The 10,259-nt window shown below is 37.4% G+C and overlaps 1 long non-coding RNA gene across 2 annotated transcripts; it reads left to right on the forward strand.

Annotated features, from left to right (window-relative positions):
* Nucleotides 1–3,423: 3,423 nt before the first annotated feature.
* On the forward strand, nt 3,424–7,491 carry LOC122572071. 2 transcript variants are annotated; one of them, XR_006318368.1, is made up of 6 exons: nt 3,424–3,479; nt 3,826–4,016; nt 4,566–4,731; nt 4,798–6,400; nt 6,987–7,048; nt 7,109–7,491. It is a non-coding gene; the product is annotated as an uncharacterized LOC122572071 (long non-coding RNA). The 2 variants fall into 2 exon arrangements; XR_006318367.1 differs by having other exon boundaries at nt 4,798–7,048.
* The last annotated feature ends 2,768 nt before the right edge of the window (nt 7,492–10,259 follow it).

Here is a 10,259-nt window from a genome sequence, read left to right on the forward strand (position 1 = left end):
ACTCGTACGATGGAGAAAGAAGTGACGAAGAATTATACTCATCGATGAAAAATATTTTCAATCTAGATGATTCAGATGGCTTCGATTATTACGATGTATCAGTGCATAGAAAAAGAAAAATTACGGCGTGCGGCGTGAAATGGCTGCGGGGATTACAATGCTTTGAGCAGGTATGCGTTACGATGGAAAGACTGATATTCATTCTGAATTGTACGAGATAGCAATCGTGAAAAGAGCTAGCGTGGCCATAAACGAGACTGCCTATGTACTTTAGACACAGAGATTCGAACGCAATTAAAGAATTGGAAGAAAAGAGGTTCGCGATTGGTATCAAAATGAATCTCGTGGAAAACGAGAAACTTGCGAGTGCTGCACCGAAAGGAACGTGTCACGAACACCTTCTCCAAGAGAATAAAAAAAACAAGACTCGACCGATTGTGGATCTTAAGTACCGTTTTCAGTGAAGCAGCAACGAGAAACATTTTGTTGGTGTTCCGTGTTTCTTGAAAAGGTCGCCGTTTGTTGTCGAGCGTTTCTCCAAGTTTTTTCTTGTTTTCGTTGCCGGCAACAAATGTCGTCGCTTGTTTCCTGTTCCCATTGGGAATGGTAAAGATCAAAGAAAAATAGGTAACGAAAACAAATGTCCATTCAGTGTATACACGTTACTGGCGATGAATAGCCTGAAACCTAATACAAAATTCAAATGTTCCTTAGATTACGTTGCCTCGGTGTGGACAAAACGTGTCTATAAGCTGCTATTCGTTGGAAATGTCTTGGAACATGTAGCGAAAAGATGTTGTTCGACGTTGCATCAGGAGGGGGGGGGGACGGGTGGCAGTAGAACGTTATTCACACGTGGTAGAACAGAAAAATAGATCGTTGCTTGAAATGGCACGCCGCGTGCTGATTGTCACAAATCTCGAGAAGAAACATTGGAGCGAAGCCATAAATACAGTAACTTGCTTATAGAATAAACTACGGAAGATAAGAGATGACGCGCCTAAAAGAGGACACGCTTGACCATGGTAGATAAAATGGATATGAATGTGAAGCATTTCGATGCGAATACAGCGATTCAGCATATACATATACAGCGTATACATATTCAGCGAATGCTGCAATAGAGAATTGAAGGAGATAATATGTATACATAACGCAACCCGAGGGCTACGCTGTCTCAGGTAAATGTGGTTACGTATGCAAATTGAAAAAGGGCATCTGCGGATTAAACAAGCTGCAACGTTATGAAACGACAGATGTAGGATCCTGGTTTTAAGAAATGCGTTTATCCTACATTTTACTAAGGATATATTTACATTACATATATTTACGGTGTTGCGATTAATTTTAAGCTCAAACGTATTTCCTGCATCGTTTTTTCGATATTTCCAAGAAAGTGAAAAGCGAAGTTGTTTACGTAATGCGTCAAATGTACGCTATAGGGTTACACGACGAGTTATTAACTTTCGTAACTGAAGTAGAAAAAACAAAAAGGCAAGTTTTCAACAAGACAACGCTTTTATTCGTATAGCCGCCGCTGCGGAAAAGTGGTTCGATTTTGGAATAGAATTATTACAGCATCGAGTGCTGATCTGAAACCGATCGAGAACCTGTGGGGAATTGTAGCAAGAAAAGTTGACGATCAAGAGAAGCCAACTATAGAAAATATTAAATTGAACTGAAAAAATGAGCAAAATCCAAAGGTCAGACGGATATCCGAAACGAATAAATTAGTGAACAGTGTTTCTAACAGGTTGATGGAAGTAATCAAAAGTAAAGAAAAATCCGATAAATATTGAAGGAAACGGTAACAAAGTTAACATTGAGTTCATACTTTTTCATAACCAAAACTTATTTACTTACTAAATCTTGTGTACTCACGTAGAAAAAGCAAATTCACGCAGTTTGTTTACGTGAGTTTCAAATGATTTAAAGTGCAGCTGAAGCTGCACGAAACATTAATTTTGCATTTGGTGAAGGAGCGATAACCGGAAGAATGCTGTAATTTTGGTTTCAAAGATTCCGAAATGGCGATGAAAGACTCGAAGAGAAAGAGGATCGTATCATCCCGAAAACTCTAGATTTCTATGATCATGGAATACAAAAAAGCTTGTATCTCGCTAGGAAAAGCGTATTAAATTTGACGGATGTTATTTTGAACAAATAAATTTATTTCAAATAAAAAAATACAAATTAGGGTATCGTGTTTGAAAACAGCGATTTATTTCCGAACTACCTAATAGCAACGCGTGACGTTGGGTGATAGAGAGCAGTACTCTTGTGCCTTTGTGCCGTCCCGCGAGACTTCTTTTCATTTCTATGTTATACGTCACAGTTAAAGCTATTTTTGTCTTCGCTTCGTCAAATTAACATTAAAGGAAACGTTTTTATAAATCCTATTTGAACGTTGCGCCTTGCGTTAAGCTATGGTTATAGTGCATGCGCATCCAGATGTGTCATTGTAATTATAATCCTATTTTCGCCGCACCACGGATCTAATAGGCCTAAATAACTCACCAGGGACATATCGCGGATGCATTGGAAAGGAATGACCTGGCGTTGGCTTCAGTCGCAATTCAACATATAGTCAGTGTTCCATCGGTAGAAACAAAAAAATCCTGAGGATTTTCGTGGCTAATTTTATGACGCACACTTCCACAGACAAGAGGTTAATTTCTAGGTCGGGACAATGACTTTAATTTTCCATGTCCATGATGTTCTCAACAGCCAAGCTTGTCATAAAACGGCACCCTCTTACCTAATTGATCGCAAGCTTCACGTTCGTCCAAGTATCGCTCATCCTTTTTCCGACAAGTATCTCCTGTGCTTCGGGCGCACGGAAGTGCATTAGCGACACCCAACGAACGAGCATGCTGATTGGCTAGTTTTTTGCGTTTGGTGAAAATCAAGCAACATGTATACTTTTGCATCCTTTTTGCGCCTTGCTAGGTACTCTAGGTCGAATTTGGCAAGATCAGTCTCGTACCTTTCACCTGTAAACATCTCCAAGCATTCGTAGAATTAAAACGATCAGTTGAAACGATCGTTTCAGTCGAGCTTTATATTTCGAATCGACTTTAACTCTCAGCGGTCAGAATAAGATATCGTGTGACCATTCATAACAACCATTCGTAAATCTCGTCTCAGCAATTGGAGACAGTTCGAAATCTTCTTATCGTTCGGAGGTATCGTACCCTCAGTGTCGTCGACAGTTTACCGTTCGCCACTCCTCTTCGTGAGTATATCGCCCAAGGTTAATTCGACTGGTGCAGCGCAATGCAGTGTCATCGTTATCGGATACACGTAAAAATATACACACAATCAGTTTTCAGTTAAGTCAGTCGCGCTTCAGTTACTTATAATCCAACAGTCAGTCAGTCAATCAGTGAGATACAATTCAGTAGTCAGGATTAGACTTCGGAATCAGGATCGATCAGTCTACCGCAGCAGCCAGAGCATGCAGAACATCCACAACTTAAGTGAGACCAGTTGTCAAACTTTCATAGACAGCACCCGTTTCATCGATCATATTTTACGACAGTCAGGTTGATGGCCGCATGTTCATTGAATACACCATAAACCAGTATTCAGTGTATTTCTTTCCCCCGCCAAGGGGTAGTCCTTCGAGAAGTGCAATATCTTAATACATTGGGTGAATCAGCATCCGTATATTATCCATATACGGTATTCTATATTTGCATATATTCGCGAGTATACTGGTTAAGTAATTGTCTTCAGAGCTAATAGGATAGTCGGTTATGTTCCGTTTCAATATTATTTTACCTTTTGGGTTCTTGATATTCACAATATTGGTTTCTGTTCCAGGGATGGATATTACGTACAAGGAGATCAACGAAAACTAATTATAAGCGCAATTGCGTATTTATAATTGAACGAAACATTCATCCACGCATTGGGAATGATATCTCTATAATCAAATTCAATTCTCGTCTTTCTAATGAAGGAATCTTAATCTCTAACAGTGCATTTTTACTACCAAGTGCTATATTCGTTTCGTAAGTATCTAGTAATGATATATACGAGGTTTTGGCTAATGGTATTACATATTTGGCTAATGGAAATCGTCGATATGCTTATGTTCGCGAAGAATCGTAAATAATTGTTTTGGTTTTAAAGTATATGGTTCGACAATTCTATGTATCGCGTCGAACGTTAGATCTTCTACTTTGCTTATTTGTTCGCGGGAGTCGGAAATGCTTATTTCCAAATTAGTTTATTAATGAATTGAACTGTGCTCTATAGCCGTGGGATTTTTGATATACGTTAGTGGCGTTTCAGAACTCTATACGTTCTCTATATCGAACTCTATATCTTTCTTATACCTACGGGGTTCAGGAGTTTTAGATTCTGACTCTGATGAGTTCCACATTTATCGAGTTGCAGTTTTAAATCGCACTTCGCGTCCGAAAGTTATATACGGATGAGCGTGAGCTGATTTCTCATAGAAAGATAAGAAAAGCACACAGAACAAAATGTTTTTGTTCGAGGCTTATTTGTCGAGAAAATCGAATGTTCCGTTCTTAGACGAAAACGTTTGTTTATAGAATCAAGTACCATTGACGCTAGCTGTTTGGACACAAAGAGGACAATAGCAAGGCCTAATTTCGCGAACCTGGAAAACGTCGAAGCCGAGGACTTTCAGGCCTCCCACGTAACGAGATAAATTGCCCTTGGACCCGTAGCGAACATAGACGATAACGCCTTAAAAAGGTTGGTCTAGAGAGTTACCCAATCAACTTCGTGCAATTTTTAACAGAATCGGCTCTATCCATCTAGGAACTGCTCCTCAGCCTCGCAAGTTCGCTTGAGGAGCCAATCAACTACGAACTTCCAAAGCAAACACATAGTCTGTCGCGATAGTTCAATGAAGTCACACGAATTACAGAAATGAAAAGGGATTCGATCAAATTTCTCTATGTAAGTTGTCCTTATTGCCTACGACATAAAGAACGTATATCGTTGACGATCAAGCTGAAGCGTATGATACGTTGAATTCGAAATTTTCGTGTGTCGAGCGACGTGCGACGTGTATCGCGTATGTATACAAGGTTTGCGCGAATTCCTCTAATGTTTCGTTCACGCGAGCTGTTAGTTTCGCTTAATCGCGACCATGAGATACAGGAACAAGGAATACCTCGAGATAATCAAGACTTTGAATGCCTATAGCGGTAATTTATTCGCTGCTGTTCGCAATTACGGAGAACGCTATGCCAACCAACGTGTTCTTGATGTCAGAAACGCTCTCTTTTAGAAAATGCATCCTTTGAATCTCGGTATCGACATTGTAGTCGTACGCGCGGACGTGCCATCGAAGATGATGCTCTAGATTCTAGAAGATTCATATTCATAACAATCCTTGACTAACACCATCGATTTTAAGACGAGACTCTACACGAGTGTTCGTTAGACCCAGCTAAGGAATTTCGCCGTAATTCGTGCTTTAAGAAAGAAATTTTTGCTTTAAGGGAGAAATCAACCCTCTTGTTTGAGTCGGCTTTCTATGTAAATGTTTATAGATCGTAAACGACAAGAGATATGAAAAAGTGATTCAAATTAAAGTTATATCGTGTCTTATAATATAAATCTGTGCGAAAAATTTATTTAAAACATCATTTCTTTGCGAAAATTAAATTGCTTGCCCGCTTTTCTTACAGATATTTTAATCTTCTTCTGACAAATAAAGGCGTTAGATAATTCGAATCCAACGATGTACCACCACAGTACATAATTATTGTAATTATTCCGTGCAGAATCGTCACTTTAAATTTCATGTATTATCTGTGCTGGCTATTAATTCAATATGTAGTTGCGACGTTGATAATTTTTGCGATAATCATCGTTTCTCAATACGTTTTACATGAAATAACCATAAGATTAATTTTATCCTAACGCGTTGCGATATTAATCGATGGATGATAACACATTGTGCACACAAATCTTTTAACGAGGTTTGTTATGCTGAAACAATAAAAATGTAAATCTATTTGGGACCTATAGATATACCAGGACCAGAAGGAATAATTTGTTTTCATTTAATAATTGACAAAAGATAAACAAAATCAAACTGCGGATAGTACAATGTTACAAAATGCAATGCTTCAGTATTTACCAAGTTATATTTTCTGATGTTCAAGAACGCGTTTCACATTTATACCTACTAAATAGCAGTAATTCTGCGTTCGAACATATTTTGGGTTGGTTAGCACTGCTCTGCGTTTTAAGATTCATTCATCTAACACGGTTCATTGTTCAGGATTGTCTATTCTCTGTTCGCTTCATTGCATACAAGTTGTTGAAGATTAACTCACCGGATATTCGGTCGTGCGAAGATCAGGCGGCTGTGTGAGGAACTATGGATCCCGAAGAGGAATAAATCCACGTGAGTTAACCGCGACACAACATTTATCCTATTTCAAACGAATGTCTCCTATAATTAAACTGCCATGTTTACTGGTAGAATTTCTTTAAAAATAGTTCAATTATCATTTTAATATACGCATAGTCGAGCTTGTTTTGAAATTACTCACAAATTTCGTCACGAAAGGAAAATTGGTTTCCATGTAAGAAATCGAGGACGATGTAGAAGTGTCAAAAAGTGTGAATGATAGAAAAAAGTGTAATGTGAAGCAGCGAATAAGAATAAAAAATGGAATTATTGAAGTGATTGTAGCTGCTACTTGTTACAACTTGTATGTGTACACGTATATTTCTGTATATATATAGGTCAAGAAAAGGAAAATGTCCAATAAAAAGTTAAAAATCGCTCATACAAAGCATTAGGTAATGTTATGGGAACAATAGAATTTCAAAAGTATTTGAGAACGATATTTACAAACCGCCTATCTGTTCCTATACTGTATCGAACGAAAACTAGTCTATTATTATTTCGTATTGTTGTTATAATTTTTCTATTAAAGAATTTTTTAGCATGTTTGTATGACACGTTTCTCTTATTCTTGCTCAAGGAATATGCATCTAGCATCGTTTAGCGGCAAAATGTACGGACATGCCACATGTATCTCGTCGAGTAAGTAACAAAACTTACTAGGCCAAAGTACATTGAAGTACTAAAAGAAAAACATTTCAGATGAAGCATTGCGATTGAAGTTGAGATTTTTCATGCACCAAAGATGTTAATGCGCCCATGCACCTTTTAAGTGACAAATAAGTCATTCTTACATAATCTTTGGAGAAAAAGCAGAGATACAGAAGGAAAGCCTCTTTTATATTTTCTAAGCAGTGGAGCATACTAAGTGATTGAGTATTCTTTTAAAAGCAGTTCTTCTTAAGTTTTTATTAACTTTATAGAGAAGGGATTTTAACCAAAGTTTGCATGCACTATGTTTCACTTAGAAAAAATTCACAATAGCTTTATTGTTGTTGGTAGCCTGTGGATATTTATGTTACTGAAATGTGTAAAAAAATATGTTAATATAATACGTAAGATATATTGGAAATCATATTATTTGAACATGGTAATAAAAAATACTAATTTAAATTATATCAACTCTAAATATTTCATGAACGTCATCCAGCATTAATTAGTGACGTCTATTATCAAAGGCCAATTTACGAGTAGAGAACTATCATTTAATATTATAAGGATGTAATAGGTGCATATCTTTTACATCATTAACGATTTGAATTTGTAAGATGTCATTAATTCGTAACATAGTTTCGAAACCGGAATTTTTCTTTAAAATTGCGTTCCATTTGGACATCGTCTTTTCCGCAAATTCCTGGAATACATACATGTACAACTTTTTGTACTCACTGGCAGGATTTAAAAATGGCTCTTGGTAAGCATACAAGTTTTTAGTACATATTGGAGAGTCATGTCCTACTGGACAAATTGTAAAATTTAAATAAATAATAATAATAAAAAAACATATTGGAGTATACGAGTACTATATATATTGGCTTTTTTCGCATTTGTATCAAAATATTTAATTATGCGATTCAAAACAAAATATTCGACTATTGAATATGTCACGAAAAACAATCTTCTTAATCAATTTGGAATTGATTAACGGCTTCTTTACACATACAGTGTGGTACAAGTAAAATAAATGTGGATATTTAATAGACTATACAAACGGTTTTAATCATTTTGATCGTTGTCTTTATAAGCTCGAGAGGGTTTTAAATGTGTGTGCCAGAATTGACGTCCATTCGCTATAGGTGCTGAAATAGACATTCATTAAAATGTTTCAAATGGAAATCCGAGTAAGTATTAAATCAAATATCTCTTCTATAATCTACATTAGGAAATCGTCAATTGTTGTCAGAAACGCATCGCTTTTGTTTTTTTTCCTTTATTAGCCAGTAATACCAATACGTATGAAATGTGTGACTTGTACTGGTTCGTACTACAGACTCTTAGGAAGAATGTGTTTTTACCTGAAAGGATTGAAATATTAAAATCGTGTATGAAAAATAAAATTCTCAGTTTTAAATTGTTATACAACGACAGGTATATGAAGGCAAACACATTTATTACAACCTAATGAATGTTACAAGCGTTTGAAGTTGGTGATAATTGAACTAGTTCTACGCGAATAAATGTTAAGCATCCATTGATTATCCATTTTTTAAACAAATATCCTTATTATTCATGTAAAGTATATAATTTTGAACTACGCGTACACTGAATATTACATGTTGTTTCCTGTTTGTCGAAATAAAAATATGTAGCAAGCAAACGCTTTGACAGTTGATCGCGGTCCAGCGATGTCGCGATAACGTAATTCACCAACGGAACAGTAATAAGACTAAATTACAATAATAAGTTATCTCGCTTGTTTTAGCATTTAGTTCGAAGAATAATCGTTGGCTAGTTATCCAAGGAGCATGATCAATCTACGTTGTTAATAAGAATTATAAGATAATAATGTAGTCAATCGTCTATTCTTTGAAGAAGCTTGAGCACGTAGTTGCCTGTGGCGATAAAGCGACAGAGTGGTCAAAATGGAAGAGAGAAGGAAGCTGAACGGACGGTTGCTCGGCACGCGCGCGATCGAGTTCACGTGTACGACAGAGATAGCTAGGACTGAGGGGAAGGCAAGGGAGTAAGGACGAAGTAGAGGGAGAGGAAGACAGAAGGTTTGTTCCGTTGCTGAAGTTAATGGCACGGGAACAAGTATAGGAGAGACTAGCTGTGCGTGTGCAAGAGGGTGCTGGGGATCGGAGAGGGTCAGAGTGGATCAGGGGCAGAGTGGCGGTAGAGCTGTATCGATGTCCGGGCGCGTTCACCACCGTCGGCACACACGCCGTGTCGGTATCCTGCAAACGACTAGCACACGCCGTCACCTCTCTTCTGCACACGTTCGAGGCCAGTTTCAGCTTTCTCTTTCACTAACATTATACCGTCGTTTCCACTACTGCCGATAACGGCGCCACTATCGCCATCGCTGAAACTGCTACCTATCTTTCTTCCACCTGCACTTAACCTTTTGCTGCTTCTGCTTTTCCTTTTCACTGCTCGCATGGAAGAACGCTCTACTCGCTAACCTCGATGTTCGCACATTTGCATGTTACTCGCAAACTAGAGGCTTACATTAACAAAGAGATAACTACAAATAGACAAAAACAAAAATTCCTTGGACGTTAACTTCAACATCAACGAAGGATTCGGATTCGTCAATTTTACGAGTTAACGATTTACAAATCCGCCCGTTCTATTCGTTGACACATAGGTATAATCTGTCTTTCTTACTTTCCTTGTAAACCATCGTTTCGTTTCGTTTTGGTGGAATCTTGAAGCATCTTCATTTTTGTTATGAAGATATATTGAAGATTTATTATACTGAATTATCTTTGATAAATTTGATAAGGAAGGTATTTTAAATGTAACATTATATATCGAACGCTGGCATACAGATCTTCTACTAATTTCTTCTGTTTGAATTGTAACTGTAAACGATATATTCACTCTTTTTACTTTTTCCAAGCAATTTGCGAACAGATCGCGAACCGTATTCGTCGATGGTACAAGCACTTTCACCAGCAGCGAACAAGTAATGAATTCGTCAGTAAATACCGTTTTCGCTTAGGAAATGGTAGATCAAACGACCTGCTTCCAACAGGTCAGCTTATGTTCTGTTCGTGAGCTGTTCCGGAGGCAACAAACAAGTTGATGCAGACGCGGTATAAGAAATATTAAGAAATAAGCAAGTACATATGACGATACAAAATATTCGACTCACACATTTCTTTTTTATCTTAGCTTTCGTTTTTCT

The sequence above is a fragment of the Bombus pyrosoma genome, linkage group LG10, assembly GCF_014825855.1.
Source record: "Bombus pyrosoma isolate SC7728 linkage group LG10, ASM1482585v1, whole genome shotgun sequence".
Classification (NCBI taxonomy): domain Eukaryota; kingdom Metazoa; phylum Arthropoda; class Insecta; order Hymenoptera; family Apidae; genus Bombus; species Bombus pyrosoma.